Raw genomic sequence first — 18,964 nt, 5'->3', positions numbered from 1 at the left:
TTCAATGCCAGGGTAAGACGTGTACTGGAGATCCACTGGCGAGTTTTGAGATTTATGTGTTTCCTCATCATTGATGCAAGAGAGTTCCAGAAAAACATCTATTTCTGCTTTATTGACTATGCCAAAGCCTTTGACTGTGTGGATCACAAGAAACTGGAAAATTCTGAAAGAGATGGGAATACCAGACCACCTGACCTGCCTCTTGAGAAACCTAGATGCCTATAAACCTATAAACCTATAGGTCAGGAAGCAACAGTTAGAACTGGACATGGAACAACAGACTGGTTTCAAATAGGAAAAGGAGTATGTCAAGGCTGTATATTGTCACTCTGCTTATTTAACTTATATGCAGAGTACATCATGAGAAACGCTGGGCTGGAAGAAGCACAAGCTGGAGTCAAGATTGCCAGGAGAAATAGCAATAAACTCAGATCTGCAGATGACACCACCCTTATGGCAGAAAGTGAAGAGGAACTAAAAAGCCTCTTGATGAAAATGAAAGAGGAGAGTGAAAAAGTTGGCTTAAAACTCAACATTCAGAAAAAGAAGATCATAGCATCTGGTCCCATCACTTCATGGCAAATAGATAGGGAAACAGTGGAAACAGTGTCAGATTTTATTTTTCTGGGCTCCAAAATCACTACAGATGGTGACTGCAGCCATGAAATTAAAGACGCTTACTCCTTGGAAGGAAAGTTATACCAACCTAGATAGCATATTGCAAAGCTGAGACATTACTTTGCCAACAAAGGTCCGTCTAGTCAAGGCTATGGTTTTTCCAGTGGTCATGTATGGATGTGAGAGTTGGACTGTGAAGAAAGCTGAATGCCGAAGAATTGATGCTTTTGAACTGTGGTGTTGGAGAAGACTCTTGAGAGTCCCTTGGACTGCAAGGAGATCCAGCCAGTCCATTCTGAAGGAGATCAGCCCTGGGATTTCTTTGGAAGGAATGATGCTAAAGCTGAAACTGCAGTACTTTGGCCACCTCATGCGAAGAGTTGACTCATTGGAAAAGACTGATGCTGGGAGGGATTGGTGGCAGGAGGAGAAGGGGACGACAGAGGATGAGATGGCTGGATGGCATCACCGACTCGATGGACATGAGTCTGAGTGAACTCCGGGAGTTGGTGATGGACAGGGAGTCCTGGCGTGCTGCAATTCATGGGGTCGCAAAGAGTTGGACATGACTGAGCGACTGAACTGAACTGAATGATTGATGCAAACTAAGATACTTCTGCTCATAAAATATTGTGAATTATGGCAAACACTATTTTGGATGAAATATTAATTTAATTATGGACCATGTCTCTTGAGAAATATAGAATCTTCACTCCTTGGCTAATAGTCTTTTTTTAAACCTTCTGGAAGCCTCCATTTGTGTTCTAAAACTGAGAGTGCAAGTTCTAGGGCTACTGTGAATAGCTGTGGCAGCCACAGAGAACTTTCTTCACTTAGTGGCCATGGGTAGACTTTAAATGGGTCTGCAAAATTAAATCCAGATGGCTGTAGAAGATACACTTTTGATGGTTTTGCTTAGATCAAGTCCTTTCTGGAATGAAGGCCTTGAGAAGCATCCAACCCGGAAATGCCACACCAAGATCCTCTGTGCTCTACCTTACAGCACACACTGTACCTTCTGCAGGCTCCATTTCATCAGTACATCTTTATTGAGCTCCCACTGTATTCTAGGCAACTCCTTGGGAACTAGGGAGACAGTGAAGAAGCATATAAATATTGTTCTGGTGGAGCTGGTGTTTCATTAGGGAGAGCCAAGTAATATAAAGGAAAATTAAAATGAACAGAAACAGCCCCCAATTTTCTGCTAGCAATTACTCTTTCAGGAAAATGAACCCAGTTCATGTGATAATTCCTAGAGGAGGAGAGGACTATTTTAAACGAGGAGGGTGTGCACTTCACTTATAGCCTCTCTGAGGGACTAAAGCTGGGAATACGTGAGATGAGGTATCTAGTTCCTCCCCCACCCCAAAATCAGCTGTTCTGGTTAAAATGAAAGAATAAGTGTAATCAGAGCACCCGCCAGGGAATGCTCATATTTGTGTTTTAAGTTCTCTTCTAAGTCTCCTTTATATCATTTGAAACAACAATTGGGATGCCACTAGATTAACAAGATTGCAAGACTATTTCTGCCATTGATATGCTGAGATCAGAAGCCTGGTAGGGCCCCCTTGGTCAGGCTCCTCAAGCAATTTGCTGCAGGGCACCTTTAGTCATCTGTACCATCCTTTCAACCTGACCGTTTGCTTGAGGGGACTGAGATGCAATGATGACAACCTGCATAAAGATCTTGTTCAAAAAATCTTTAAATACTGCTGAAGAGACTGCTTAACAAATCTTAAAAGATAATGCTGCTGAATAATGTATTTGCAAGCACAAAAGGCAAAAAGAAAATTCTGGCATAAACATATATCAGATCAGATCAGATCAGATCAGTCGCTCAGTAGTGTCCAACTCTTTGCGACCCCATGAATCGCAGCACGCCAGGCCTCCCTGTCCATCACCAACTCCCGGAGTTCATTGAGACTCATGTCCATCGAGTCAGTGATGCCATCCAGCTATCTCATCCTCTGTCATCCTCTTCTTCTCTTGCCTCCAATCCCTCCCAGCATCAGAGTCTTTTCCAATGAGTCAACTCTTCACATGAGGTGGCCAAAGTACTGGAGTTTCAGCTTCAGCATCATTCCTTCCAAAGAAATCCCAGGGCTGATCTCCTTCAGAATGGACTGGCTGGAGCTCCTTGCAGTCCAAGGGACTCTCAAGAGTCTTCTCCAACACCACAGTTCAAAAGCATCAATTCTTCAGTGCTCAGCCTTCTTCACAGTCCAACTCTCACATCCATACATGACCACAGGGAAAACCATAGCCTTGACTAGACGAACCTTTGTTGGCAAAGTAATGTCTCTGCTTTTGAATATGCTATCTAGGTTGGTCATAACTTTCCTTCCAAGGAGTAAGCGTCTTTTAATTTCATGGCTGCAGTCACCATCTGCAGTGATTTTGGAGCCCAGAAAAATAAAATCTGACACTGTTTCCACTGTTTCCCCATCTATTTCCCATGAAGTGATGGGACCGTGAAGTGAAGATGCCATGATCTTCTTTTTCTGAATGTTGAGCTTTAAGCCAACTTTTTCACTCTCCACTTTCACCTTCATCAAGAGGTTTTTTAGTTCCTCTTCACTTTCTGCCATAAGGGTGGTGTCATATGCATATATAATTTTTGGATATTCTGAATATACTTGTCATTTTTTTGTTTTTACATCAGAGTTTGAGTGCACTGAGGCTTCCCTGATACCTCAGTTGGTAAAGAATCCACCTGCAATGCAGGATACCCCAGTTCCATTCCTGGGTCGGGAAGACCTGCTGGAGAAGGGATAGGCTACCCACTTCAGTATTCTTGAGCTTCCCTTGTGGCTCAGCTAGTAAAGAATTTGCCTGCAGTGCAGGAGACCTGGGTTCAATCCCTGGGTTTGGATAGATCCCCTGAAGAAGTGAAAGGCCACCCACTCCAGTATTCTGGCCTGGAGAATTCCGTGAACTCTATAGCCCATGGGGTCTACAAAAAGTTGAACATGAATGAGCAACTTTCACTTTCTTTCGATTATATTGGGTGGAACATTTTCAGTGACTGTCAGCTAAGGCCTACTTGGTCCCCAAACAAGAATCAATGTGAACTGTTAAAAAGAGCATGGCTGATCTTAGAAGCTAAGTAGGGTTGGGCCTGGTTAGTACTTGGATGGGAGAAAGAGAATAGCTGTGTGACAGACCTGAGTTAAGCCTTAGATACTTACACACTATATGACTGTGGGAAACATATGAATCTCTTTACACCTGTTTTCTCAGCTGTAAAATGGTAATGATTTTATCTACACCATGGGATTATTATAAAGATCAGAGGTAATGGGCATACAAAACTCCTTACCAAACGACTCATAAAAGTCACTCCACAAAAGATAGTCATTGTAAATAATATTATTAAAATCAATACTGGTTATTGACTAAACTTTTTGATTACTTTCTCTTGATGGCCTTTGATACTTGTCAGTTGTTTGAGGATCTGCAAGAATATCATGTATGATCCAACTCTGATAAAGCACCGTAAAGGCACATCTGCAAAAACTGGAAACATGTAATTGAAATGACTGACTGTAGAGCCCTGTATATTGGTTCTTCTTAAAGACACTTAGGATTCCCACCCCCATCAAGTCTCATTGTAAGACCAGCCCAGTTGGAATCACTCACTGGACATATTTCCTTATTTCTTGGATATTATACTGAATTATCTATTCAAGTTATTGCACCTTGACATGAATTTAAGGTAAAAACACTTAGAGTAAAAATATATTCTTAGCATTGCACATAATTGATTCAAGCTGTTATTGGGTCAGAAAGAATGACATGGGCCTCCCCTTGTTAGATCTCTTCTGAGAAAAGGGATCTCAGAAATGTTTTGAGTATTTGCTGTCATTCGTCTAAGGGTCAATTGCAATGCTTTTTAAATGCCTCAGTCACTAACTTCTCATCATGGGACTCTTCAAAAGGAACTTGCATGCTTTATCTCTGAAATTAAAAGTTGGAGCAAGTAATTACTATATAATTACCATGCATTGGCCTTTTACTGTGTACCGGGTCTGTGCTAAGCGCTCCATTTTAGTCGTAATCTCATTTAATCCTCATAGCAACCTTATGGGGTATGGACTATTATTATCCCTATTTCATAGAGGAGAATACTGAGCATCAAAGATTTGAGATGACTTTGCTAAAGGCCACAGTTAGTAGCTCATCGGGGTGGAACAAATATTTGTCTATTCACTTTAAGATTAGAGCTCAGGGGAAAAAAAAAAAACTGGTTAAGCACAAGGTTTTCAGCGGCTTGATTTTATCTGTATCAATTCTGCAGATTCTTGAAAGGATTGTGGAAGGCATATTGAAAGCTGCAACTTTCTAAGAAGTGAAGAGAGGACATGTAATTGCAGGATGATAGGGTCTGGGACCTGGTAAAGGTACCCAGTGGACAAATGTGTTCTTCCACTGCATATTGGTTGAAAAGGTGTCAAGTTGATTTATGAACTCTAAAATTTCTCACAATTTCTCTAGAGACCTGGTACAAAATCTAGGGTCTGTCTAAAGAAAAAAGATAGAATGAGGATATTCAGAATCAGACAGACCACAATAGACTGAAAAGTAAATATTAATCAATACATTGATAAAGAAGGAAATAAAAAGTAGATATTCTCTATATAAATCTAAAATTGCACTTGGTCAAAAGCTACTGATAAGGGCTTCATTATGGACTGCCCATGGAGGTGATTCAGTAATGTCACTTGAGAAATGTGTCAAATGTTTGACACATTATATATTTCAGTGGGGCTGAGAATAATTTTATAGAGGTGTATATATGCTCGTGCTCAGTCATGTCCAACTTTGTGATCCCATGTTCTGTAGCCCACAAGGCTCCTCTCTCCATGGAATTTTCAGGCAAGAACACTAGAGAGGGTTAACATTTCCTACTCCAGGGATCTTTATGACCAAGGACAATAATTCACTTCAGTTTAGTCACTTAGTTGTGTTTGACTCTTTGCAACCCCATGGACTGCAGCAGGCAGTCCTTGTTGATTACCAACTACAAGAGCTTGGTTAAACATGTCCATCAAGTCAGCGATACCATCCAACCATCTCACTCTCTGTGGTCCTCTTCCCCTCTTGCCTTCAATCTTTTCTAGCATTGGGGTCTTTTTCATTGAGTCAGTTCTACTCATCAGGTGGCCAAAGTATTGGAGTTTCAGCTTCAGCATCAGTTCTTCCAAAGAACACCCAGGACTGATCTCCTTTAGAATGGACTGGTTGGATCTCCTTGCAGTCCAAGGGACTCTCAAGAGTCTTCTCCAACACCACAGTTCAAAAGCATCAATTCGTCGGTGCTCAGCCTTCTTTATAGTCCAACTCTCATATCCATACTTGACTCCCAGGAAAAGCATAGCTTTGACTTTGTTGGCAAAGTAATGTCTCTGCTTTTTAATATGCTGTCTAGGTTGGTCATAACTTTCCTTCCAAGGAGTAAGCGTCTTTTAATTTCATGGCTGCAGTCACCATCTGCAGTGATTTTGGAGCCAATAAATAAATAAATAAAGTCTGTCACTGTTTCCATTGTTTCCCCATCTATTTGCCATGAACCGAAGGCACCAAATGCCATGATCCTAGTTTTTTGAATGCTGACTTTTAAGCCAGCTTTTTCACTCTCCTCTTTCACTTTCATCAAGAGGCTCTTTAGTTCCTCTTCACTTTCTGCCATAAGGTTGGTATTATCTGCATATCTGAAGTTATTGCTATTTCTCCCAGAAATCTTTATTTCAGCTTGTGCTTCATCCACCCCGGCATTTCACATGATGTACTCTGCATATAAGTTAAATAAGCAGGGCGACAATATACAACACTGACATACTCCTTTCCCAATTTGGAATCAGTCTGCTGTTCCATATACAGTTCTAACTGTTGCTTCTTGAACTGTATACAGGTTTCTCATAAAGCAGGTCAGATAGTCTGGTATTTAAGAATTTTCCAGTTTATTGTGATCCACACATTCAAAGGCTTTAGCATAGTCAATGAAGCAGATGGTTTTCTGGAACTCTCTTGCTTTTTCTATTATCCAACAGATGTTGGCAATTTAATCTCTGGTTCCTCTGCCTTTTCTAAATCTAGCTTAAACATCTGGAAGCTCTCGGTTCACATACTGTTGAAGCCTGGCTTGGAGACTTTTAAGCATTACTTTGGTAGCATGTGAGATGAGTACTATTTTTCAGTAGTTTGAACATTCTTTGGCATTGCCTTTCTTTGAGATTGGACTGAAAACTGACCTTTTGCAGTCTTATGGTCGATGCTGATTTTTCCAAATTTGCTGGGATACTGAGTTCAGCACTTTCACAGGATCATCTTTCAAGATTTTAAATAGCTAAGCTGGAATTCCATCACTTCCACTAGTTTTGTTCATAGTGATGCTTCCTAAGGCCCACTTGACTTCACATTCCAGGAATAGGAGAATCATTAGGGAACCAAAAATACCTGCTGCCCTCATGGAGCTCACACTCTAAATGGGACAGACAACCAAGTAGGCAGTTCCAATACGGAGTGGTATGTATATAGTATATAACATAAGATGTACAGGGACTGTGGAAGCTCTTGGGAAGGAAACCAAACTTTTTAAGATCATGGAAGGTATATTGGAACTGGGCCACATTTAAACCAGGGCATGAATAATAAGTATAAGTCAATCAGTCTAGATGGGAATACCAGACCACCTGACCTGCCTCTTGAGAAATCTGTATGCAGGTCAGGAAGCAACAGTTAGAACTGGACATAGAACAACAGACTGGTTCCAAATAGGGAAAGAAGTACGTCAAGGCTGTATATTGTCACCCTGCTTTTGTAACTTACATGCAGAGTACATCATGAGAAACCCTGAGCTGGATGAAGCACAAGCTGGAATCAAGATTGCCAGAGGAAATATCAATAACCTCAGATATGAAGATGACACCACACTTATTGCAGAAAGCAAAGAACTAAAGAGCCTCTTTATAAAAGTGAAAGAAGAGAGAGAAAAAACTCAACATTCAGAAAACTAAGATCATGGCATCTGGTCCCATCACTTCATGGCAAATAGATGGGGAAACAGTGGAAACTGTGACAGACTTTATTTTTTTCGGTTCCAAAATCACTGTAGATGGTGACTGCAGCCATGAAATTGAAAGACACTTGCTCCTTGGAAGAAAAGTTATGACTAACCTAGACAGCATACTAAAAAGCAGAGACATTACTTTGCCAACAAAGGTCCGTCTAGTCAAAGCTATGATTTTTCCAGTGCTATGTATGAATGTGAGAGTTGGACTATAAATAAAGCTGAGCACCAAAGAATTGATGCTTTTGAACTGTGGTGTTGGAGAAGACTCTTGAGAGTTCCTTGGACTGCAAGGAGATCCAACCAGTCCATCCTAAAGGAAATCAGTCCTGAATATTCATTGGAAGGACTGATTCTGAAGCTGAAACTCCAGTACTTTGCCACCTGATGAGTAGAATTGACTCATTGGAAAAGACCCTGATGCTGGGAAAGATTGAAGGCAGGAGGAGGAGGGGACGACAGAGGATTAGATGGTTGGATGGCATCACCGACTCAGTGGACATGAGTTTGAGAAAACTCTGGGTGTTGATGAGGGACAGGGAAGCCTGGTGTGATGCAGTCCATGGGGTTGAAAGAGTCAGACACAGCTGAGCGACTGAACTGAACTGAATCAGTCTTTCAGTGTGAAGAGTTAGTGTGTACCTGGAGGGGGGGTGGGGCGGCAGGAACAGTGACTGGCATATTGATTTCTTGGCTCCTGTAGACATATTTGGACAAGTGAAAAATAAAACTCCTCTTTCCCCACTGTGGTTGATCAGGGTCCATGTTGGTTTGGACACAAGGTAACTCACTGTGTCTCTACATATTTCTCCCATCACAGATTTGGAAGAAAGTAAGGAGACTATGATTCAAGCCCTCCAATAAGGATTATGATGAATGTTTTCAGAGCAGGGTAATGATTCTTTTATCCATTCTCAGGCTTCCCAGGTGGCTCAGTGATAAAGAATCTGCCGGTCAATGCAGGAGACTTTGGTTTGATGCCTGGGTCGGAAAGATCTCCTGGAGAAAGATATGGCAACTCATTCCAGTATTCTTGCTTGGAAGATTCTATGGACAGAGGACCCTGGAAGTCTATAGTCCATGGGGTCACAAAGAGTCAGACATGACTGAGTGACTGACACAACACTTTCAGAGCAGGAGAGGATGGAGGCTAGTTTTTTTTTCAGTAAAATAATAGTACATGGCTTTAGTCCCAGGAGATGGTGTCTTTTCTTGGATAAAGATAGATAGAGCTAGAGATTAAGGTTGATATAAATGCTAGGGGACTGACATTGCTCTCCAATACAGCACCCCTGAGAGGTGGTGGAACCTCTGAATAAGTGGTATGTGCATAGATGGATGGAATTGGGGAGGTAAAGCATGTGCTTGGTAATGACAACTAACCCCTTGACCTTGAGAGCTAAGGTGAAGATTCTTTTACCTGTTCTTGTCATAGAAATACTAGTGCTTTCTATATGAAATGGGCCACATGAACTTAGATAATGAGCATTCATAGGATGACCTCAGGAAACAAAACCAGGGCCCCTATCATGGATTTTCAGCACAAAGTAAACCTGGCATTATTTTAAAGTCAATGGAAAGGGGATCAAACAATGACTGACATTCGGTTTCCCAGGGAAATTCCCAATGGCTCAGCGGGCAGAGAATCACCTACAGTGCCAGAGATGCAGGAAACATGGGTTTGATCGCTGGGTCAGGAGGATCTCCTGGAGGAGGAAATAGAAACCCACTCCAGTATTCTTGTCTAACAAATCCCATGGACAGAAGAGGCTGGCAGGCTATAGTTCAAAGGGTCGCAAAGAGTTGGACATGACTGAGCAACTAAGCACAACAACAACAACACAAGTGTCAATTTCCCAGGAGCCAAGAGAGGGTTTTAAATCAGACTGAATTTGAATTCGAAAAATTTAGAAATGCATTTTTGCTCCAAAAAGTTAGTGTAATCCCTCTGTGTGTGTGTGTGTGTGTGTGTGTGTGTGTCCATGTGCTAAGTAACTTCATTCATGTCCACCTCTGTGTAACCCTATGGACTGTAACCCGCCAGTCTCCTCTGTCCATGGGATTCTCCAGGCAAGAATACTGGAGTGGGTTTCCATGGCCTCCTCCAGGGGATCTTCACGAACCAAGGATCAAACCCACATCTCTTATGTCTCCTGCATTGTAGGTGGATTCTTTACCACTAGTGCCACCAAGGAAGCCCTATAATTCCTTTCATACCTCATATCTATTATAAGACCCCAAAGCAAGGGAGAACATGGTATATGTTATCAACTGAAAGTAATTCACAATTTTATGGATACAGTGTCATCTAGGCCAAAAGCTGACAAATTATTTGAGGAAATGGAAATTTATCTGGATAAGCACATCTCAGTCTTAAGAAACATCATGTGCAAAATTTGTAGGAAAGAGAGCATAGCATATTTGAGTAGCTTAAAGAAGTGTGGTATACCTATATTGCCAGTCATATTTGGACAACCATGTAAGAAATACAGAAGGAAGAATTGGGTTGGAAATTTTGTATTTTTAAGTGTTTACATGGTAATAGAAATCATGAGAGTATTTGGAAATAAGAAAAGGACCTGGGAGAAAAGTGTTAATATTTACAGATGGGCAGAGAAGGGAAGCATCCAAATGAGACAGAGACACTAGAAAAATAGGAAACAAACAGGAGAATACAGCATTCTTTATGCCAAGAAACAAATATTCAAAGAAAGATTTTTGTAACCTAGCCAATTTCTGTTAAGCGTTTAAGTAAGGCCAAGGAATGAAGCCTCATTGTTAGATTGAGTAACTAGAATAAATTTGTTGACCTTGGCAAACATGATTTTCATGTTATAGTTAAGGCACAAGCCAAATTACAGTGGGCTTTAGAGTGGATAAGATGTGAGGACATAGAGAAAGAAAATATTGATCACTTTGCTTTCTAGTCAAAACTGTTGGAAAGTGAAGAAAAGTATAATAACTTGAGAGTGAGGTGGGCTTCAAAATTGAAGTGTGGAGACCATATCTCCAGTGTTTATAACAAAATTATAGCTTCCTGTCTTAAAATGGAAATTTCCTAATTAAAAGGCATCATATTGTATAATGTGACTATCATATCTATGTGTTATTTAAAGCTATGTTATAGGAATCTATTGTATGTCTAATTTTACACTAGGTATTATTAGAGAGAATGAATTTATTCAACCTTGATTTATTAAACATGTGCTATATGCCAAATGCTGTGCTGGTTGCTGGTGGATGGGGAGATGCAGTACAGTATCCTCTCAAAGTCCAAAGGCTGTGGGGGTTAGGGTTGTGTATTAGAGGTCCAAGCTTCTGTATAAGCCATATTACTTCCTGAATTTAAACATGGCTGGGCTTGAATTTTGGTCTAGTTGGAACATAATTCCCAAAGACTGTCTATACAATGATAGCAGAGAGCTTGTCTCAATGTTGATTCCATAACCTATTTCAGCAAACTCATGTTTGAGCTCTGGGTAAGAGGAGGCTACAAGAAAAAACTGAAGAAGCTATGAACATAAGAACATAGGAATAATGAGGACCCTGGATAACATAACACATCAGCAGCTGTGGTGACTGATGGGAGAAAAGTCAGAGAGGAAGAGGAAGTCACATGGTAGCTATCATATAGAAACAGAGATCTTATTTATAAGCATCCATGAACTGCTTCATTGATCCTTTCGGATATAATTGAGGGCAGTATATTTCTAGAAGTCTGGAATTAGAATCAGTAGGTTAAAAAAGAACAAACCAACAAAATAGAGCTTAGTCTCTTTACTTTCATAAATATAACTGGAGAAATACTTGGGTCACACATGCAAGCAAAATAACCACAACACACAGTAGAATTAAATATACATCAACAAGAGGTACAAAGTAAATATGAAAATGAAAAAAAGGGCAGGATGTAATTCCAAATAGATGAACAGAGAAACCTTTATGGAGGATGTGGCACTTGCATGTAGTGGAAAGATAGGATTACTTCTTGTGATCTTATTGTCTAGTTGTACAAATATTGCACATGATCAGCACCAAGTAAATTGTTATAGGAAGCCATTTTGAAGCAAATTGAGTCAAACCAGAAGAAGGACAGAAATGGGAGAAATGGGGTTAATTTGGGAATGCTTCATGACAAGGGCTTCCTACATGAAAGGATGTTCTGTCCTAGGAAAACACTGGAAAGAATTGCTTCACAGAACAGAAAGCAATGGATTGATTGTAACTGGAATGTGGGAAGCAGGAGTAAGGTCTACAGCTCAGAAGGGCCCCTCAATGGAATTTAAATTTAATTCAGAAAACTGCTATTTGACCTCAACATTTTAGAACCTAAAATATACTCATTTTTTAACCTTATTCTGGATTTCATTCATTTTTAAACCCTATCAAAATTGTACTCATTTCTATTTGCATTTGTGTTGCCTGGATAAAGCCTTGATTCATAGCACAGAATAAGAATCAGACCAAGTAATATTTAGAATATAAGATTTTATACTTTCAAAGAGACTTACAGTTTTTAATTTAGAAAATTTTCATATAAGATGTGAAAATTTTTTTTAAACCTGCTTTTACATTTAAATTGCAATTAAGCTATTTTTCCCCAGTCAGGAACAAATCCTTTAAGAGAATCTATGTGCATTTACAAATGGACATGGAAGGTTAATACAGACCTGAATGTTTAAATTTTTTAAATAACCTTACTAAATATTTATAAATTTCTGTTTGAGGAAAATTTTTAAACATTCAACTAGCAATTTATAGTAACTGATATTTAATTAAGATAAAAGCCAATTTAAAATAGCTTAATTTTTCCAAAAGCTAAAACATTTGAATTAAATTTCATTTGAGACCACTTTTCTTCAACTTTTGAAGTTCCTTATATATACATTTGAAATTCTAAACTCCAGTCCTTTTTTCAAATCCTATTTTAATTTTGTTTTATCTAAATGCTCTACTAAGCATTTTCCATTTTGATAGGATCATAAAACCATCTCTTCTATACGGAAGGTGGGATTATAATCTAATGCTTAACTCTAAGTGAAAGGACTAGTAATTGCATATCTAAAAATAACTGGTTGTTAATCACCTGCTTTGCTTGGCCATTTAAAATTTACATATTTACAGTAAGCTTTACTCTAACTCTGAATTTTTTACTGGAAATTAATTTCCAAGCCATTTTTCCAAGGAGAAATATTTACTACTGACACTTCATCACTATTTTAAATTGAGAGGGTGAAAGAGTACAAGTTGTGTTACCTCTTTTAGAATGCTCCCACTAAACATGAGATCATTCTCAGCTCTGTAATTGGTTTCTGATAGCAGTAAAAGATATGAGGACCACAAATATTGAAAAATACAGGTACCTTAAGCCATATGTACCTCAAATAAGAGTGGCAAAAAGCAAATTATCTTTTCACTGCCTTTTTGCTCTCAACCCAGAAGTGCACGCAGATGTGGGTGGTTCCAGAGGATACTGCTGCTAATCTTTCATGTGAATTTTTCTTCTTGTGGCTGTGTATGAGTCTCTCGGGCTTCCCTGGTGGCTCAGCTGGTAAGGAATCCACCTGCAATGTGGGAGACCTGGGTTCGATTTCTGGATTGGGAAGATTCCCTGGAGAAGGGAACAGCTATCCACTCCAGTATTCTTGCCTGTAGAATTCCATGGACCGTACAGTCCATGGGGTCTCAAAGAGTTGGACACGACTGAGTGACTTTCACTTTTAAGAGTCTCTACCAGTTCCTCTACAAATGTGGGTCAAGGAGTCCTCAATGAACTTGAACTTCTGCTTAAACTAAAGCTCTAATGGAGTGACAATCTTTTCAATTTTTTACCAAAAGCCTTGCCCTATTTCCTTCCCGTATGTTTAAAGCTTGATGTATTTCCTTTGCTCTTAATTTCAGCCATAGCCACTTTGCCCAGTAAATGCAGAAGAACTACCTTGACTTACCAGGGATTTAAGGAAGATGTATTTGGAGATAATGTTTAAGAGGGATAATAAAAGGATTGTTCATAAACCCTTTTCAATTTCCTGGTTCCTAACTTTTCCAGACTGAACCACAGGTAGAAGATGTCTCCTGCCATATTTAAGAGGTAGTAAGGCCCCTAATCCTTGTTTACTTCCTCCTAAATCTCCTAGGAGAGCAGAAGAAAAGGTGAATATCTAGCCGAACTCAGAAAATTACTTTTACCAACAAAACAAAACAAATGAAAACAAAAACCTCTGGTCAATTAAGGAAGCCTTTGTTGGTATTAAACATATGGTATTTCCCCTCTTTGGCCTAGTTTTGAGCATTGCAGTTGGGACTGTGAGCATTGCTTAGCTTTGTGCTGTCACTTCCATTTAATCCCTTCGTGAATCTTTCACCAAAAATGAACTCATTTTAAGATGAAGTGGTGAATTAATGCAGTTATATAATCCAGCAAAGACATCTAATTTGAGAGTGTGTCAATTAGAATGTGGCAGGGCCTCTGGCCTTTGCAATCAAAATACTAGTCTACTGTTGTACAGGGCTTTTTTTTTTTTTATCCTCAAATGCCTTTCACTAATAAAAATCTATTTTTCACTTCCCTCACATCATAGGTCAACATGGTGTGCTCTGCAACTTTCATAGATGAAGATGAAAGACAAAATGAGAGTTTAGTTCTGTAGTCTCAAGCATGGGGCCCCAGGTATCTTGAAATTCAGCTGTGGGCTTGATGCTAATTGGAGCCTTTCCAGAGGTGTGCCAGGTCATGGAGTTCAGGCTATTCAAGTAAGTGTGAACTCACTGTGGGAGTGAAGTCATTGAATATGTTGTTCCAAAGTAAATGTTAGGTTGGAAAGAGTAAGCACAGCAAAATTGGTATTTCCAAAAATCATTTTAACAAAGGTACCACAGAAACTTATTCCTGTCCTGGTTTCTAAGTGTGGTCTGTGGCTACTTTTCTGATAGAATTAACACTATGATGGTGTATGTTGCAGGTTTCTGCTTGGGCTTTTCACATTGTCAGTCTAGGACTATGACTAAAAAGGGCAATAAGGGGTCTATTCTGTGACCAGAATGAGGGCAATGTGCATGTGTCAAAGTTGGGGTAGTTAAATAGACTAGGAAGGGTGGAACAACAGTGCTCTCAGCAAAAACATTATTCTCTCAGAGAAAAGGAACTTTGTGTGAGGAGAAAGACCAATCACCTCAGAAAACCCTGTCATCACAGAGGTTTAGGAGATGGCAAGTTTATTGCTACAATCCACTCCCATTTTCTCTTTCCTACCTTATGACACTGGCAAGATTCTCCATGAAAGAGAAATTACTGAAGATGAGTTGCAAATAACAACTCTTAAGTGGCCAGAGATTACATACATGGGAACAGGGATGCAAATGATAGTTGACTTTTCATTATAAATAATAGAGGACAGAGGACAATGGGCAAATATGTTTAAAAGTACAGGAAGTAATCAACTCAACCTAGGTTATCTTCGGCAAATATACACTTCCTAAGTAAGTCAAAGAAAAGACATTTCAGGTTCTTGTCTCAGATTTCTCATGAGAAAGACTGGAGGCAGGGCACAGGGTGAGAGATCCTCCTTTGTGGTGCAGAGCAAGAAAAAGTAGACAGCAGTGATGTAGCTCCATAGAAATCATCCTCCTCTATCAGCCCTATGGAATAAGTCTTAATTCACTGGGGAAATGACAATAAGACACATCACTGTCAGGTATGGGTGAAGACCAGTTGTATCTGGGAGAAAGAAACAGAAAAATCTATCTGTAGCTGAATGAAGGACAGGGACACATCCTTGTCCCAGAATAATAGAGACATACCCTACTGCTGAGGAAGGAATAGGATTAATGAGAAGGTTCCACAATGAGACCAAAGGAGACAGAGAACCTGCCTGCAACTGAGAATGAGCCAGAATATAAGAGAACATCCTCCACTCTCTATCACCAGGTTACTGAGGTTTGAGTAACAATAATCTGCTGAAAGAGTGTTAAAATAGACTTTCTTTGAGGGATATACATAAGCCTATAGCAGGAAAAGAGCAGACATTAAGGAAAACTTTCTGGAAAATCAGTTTGTACTCTACAAAGTAATACTGGAGGAATTTGAGGACTGTGGTACATTGAAAGTAATCATAGCAACAATAAACTTCTACTTGGCTCAGTGACTAAGTACATAGATAATCTTAGTCCTCCACACTGAAGACCAAGCAGAACAGAGGGGTGCTCATTTCTGAGCATATATAATATAAAACTTATTTTCTACTGTCCTAAACAAAATGCACAGATTGTAACAAAAATTATGAAATATACAAAGAAGCAAGTGAAAACATTATCAATCAACTAAACAATCAATAGAACTAGAATCACATATGATTCAGTTGCTGAGTCTATCAAACTAGGGAGTTAAAAAAGAAACAACTTTCACTAGAAAGTCCCTAATTGAAAAGAAACTATATGAATGATCATATAGAAAATATCAATAGGAATATGGAAACTATAATAAATGATCAAGTGGAAATGAAGAATAAAAAGCTAAATAAGATAGATGAAAAATTCCTTTGTCAGTTTCATCAGTAGAATTAATGCAGTCAATGAAAGAAGCAGTGAACTTGAAGACAGATCAATATAAACTACAAAAAATTACACACAGAAAAGGGGGAAAAAGAGTGTTGGTGGTGGTAGGGGGGGTGGTGGCGGAGACAAAAAAAGGTATCCCAAAACTGTGAGACAATATTAATTGCTCTGAAGTATGTGTAATTGGAATCACAGAAGGAGAAAAGGAAAATGATATGGGTAGAATAAATGCAGTATACTAAAATTGGTTGAATTTTTCTACAGTTGGTTGAATCCTTGAATGTGGAACTGCAGATATGAGAGCTGACTGCAAAGTTTATATATGGATTTTCAATTGCATGTGTAATAGGGAAGAACAAATTTGACTCCATATTGGATCTATTTCTTTTACTTTAACCTTTGTTTTCTATTGCTTTTGCTACAAGTTAATAGGTAAAGGGATGTAGCCTATAGCTTAAAGTATACATAATGGCCTATCTCTAGGGATCCTGCCTCCCATGCCTGAGTGTTAAGTCAAAATACCTATGTTTAGTTCACAGAAAACATTCTAACCAGGCCTGTGAATGACTTCAGGAAAAAAGGCAGTAACACATCCCTTCTGGAGTCTGGCCCCAAACAGAAAATATTTGCAACAACTTATCACCTTTTTCACTTACATTTGCATCTTCCACTCTTTGTTCTATAAAAGAAGCTAGCATCCAGACCCCAGCAAGATGGCTCTTTGGGACAGTAGTCCACCATCTTCTCAGTGTGCTGGCTTTCTGAATAAAGTTGTTATTTCTTTCCCCAACAACTCTTCTCTTGATTATTTGGCCCTTTGTGATGTAAGCAATATGAGCCTGGACTCAGTAACACATGGAGGGTCAGTGCTCCTAACCCCTGCATTGTATATAAAAGGGAAAATGGCTGAGAAATTTCCAAAATTAATTAATGAAACCAAATCATGTATCCAAGAAACAGGCTACACCAAGCAAGATAAATACCAAAACTAACCACACCAAGGACATCAAACTGCTGAGAAAACAAAGAAAAAGGGAAATCTTTAAGGCATTCATTTCATATAAATGAAACATTAAGAAATGTAAAATAACTGAATAATACAAACTCTCTGCCCAAAATAAAATTAACCTAATTACAGAATGATATGGGGAAAATAATAAAACATTGTATTTTATTTATTTATTTATTTTTTACCTCTACACCCATGGCAGATTCATGTTGATGTATGGCAAAACCAATACAATATTGTAAAGTAAAAAAAAATAATAATTTATTAAAAAATTTAATATTAATAAATAGCCCAAGGATTAAACAAGAAATTACAAGAGAAAAAAGAAACTGTTTAGACTTGAGTAAAATCAAAACAAAGCATATCAAACTATGTGAATGCAATGAAAGAATGTCTTAAAAGGAATTTTTAATTTTTTTAATTGGAGGAAATTTGCTTTACAACCTAAATGGAATTTAAGGTGTAAGTCTTCATATTATAAAATAAATATCTCAAATCAATGACCAAACTTTTCACTTTAAAAAAGTAGAAAATTTATGGAACTTAAAGAAAGCAAATAGATAGATATAATAAAGAGTAGTGGAAAATTCTTCAAGAGGTGGGAATACCAGACCACCTTACCTGCCTCTTGAGAAATCTGCATGCAGGTCAAGAAGCAATAGTTAGAATTGCACATGGAACAAGACTGGTTCCAAATTGGAAAAGGAGTACTCCAAATTGGAGTACGTTAAGGCTGTATATTGTCACCCTGCTTTTTCAACTTATATTACAGAGTACATCATGAGAAATGCTGGGCTGGATAAAGCACAACCTGGAGTCAAGATTACCAGGAGAAATATCAATAACCTCAGATATGCAGATGTCACCACCCTTATGGCAGAAAGTGAAGAGGAACTAAAGAGCCTCTTGATGAAAGTGAAGGAGGAGAGTGAAAAGGTTGGCTTAAAATTCTACATTCAAAAAACGAAGATCAAGGCATCTGGTCCCATCACTTCATGGCAAATAGAAACGGTGACAGACTTTCTTTTCTTGGGCTCCAAAATCACTGCAGATGGTGACTGCAGCCATGAAATTAAAAGACGCTTGCTCCTTGGAAGAAAAGCTATGACCAACCTAAACAGCATATTCAAAAGTAGAGACATTATTTTGCTGACAAAGGTCAATCTAGTAAAGCTATGGTTTTTCCAATAGTCATGTATGGATGTGAGAGTTGGACGATAAAGTAAGCTGAGAGCTGAAGAATTGATACTTTTGAACTGTGGTATTGAAGAAGACTCTTGAGAGTCCCTTGGACTACAAAGAGATCAAACCAGTCAATCCTAAAGGAAATCAGTCCTGAATATTCATGGGGAGGACTGATGCTGAAGCTGAAAATCCAATACTTTGGCCCCCTGATGTGAAGAACTGACTCATTTGAAAAGACCCTGATGATGGGAAAGATTGAAGGCAGAAGGAGAAGGGGCCGACAGAGGATTAGATGGTTGGATGGCATCACTGACTCGATGGACGTAAGTTTGAGCAGGCTCTGGGAGTTGGTGATAGGGAGGCCTGGCGTGTTGCAGTCTATGGGTCACAAAGAGTTGGACATGTCTGAGAGACTGAACTGAACTGAATAAAGAGTAGAGATCTACAGATTGAAAACAAAACAAAACAGAGTGAGAATCAGTGAAATTAAAGCTGATTTCTTGAGAGACTCAATGAAATTGATGAATATT

This window comes from Bubalus bubalis, chromosome X, assembly GCF_019923935.1.
Source record: "Bubalus bubalis isolate 160015118507 breed Murrah chromosome X, NDDB_SH_1, whole genome shotgun sequence".
In the NCBI taxonomy this organism is placed as follows: Eukaryota; Metazoa; Chordata; class Mammalia; order Artiodactyla; family Bovidae; genus Bubalus; species Bubalus bubalis.
Note: the sequence above shows the minus strand (reverse complement) of the source record.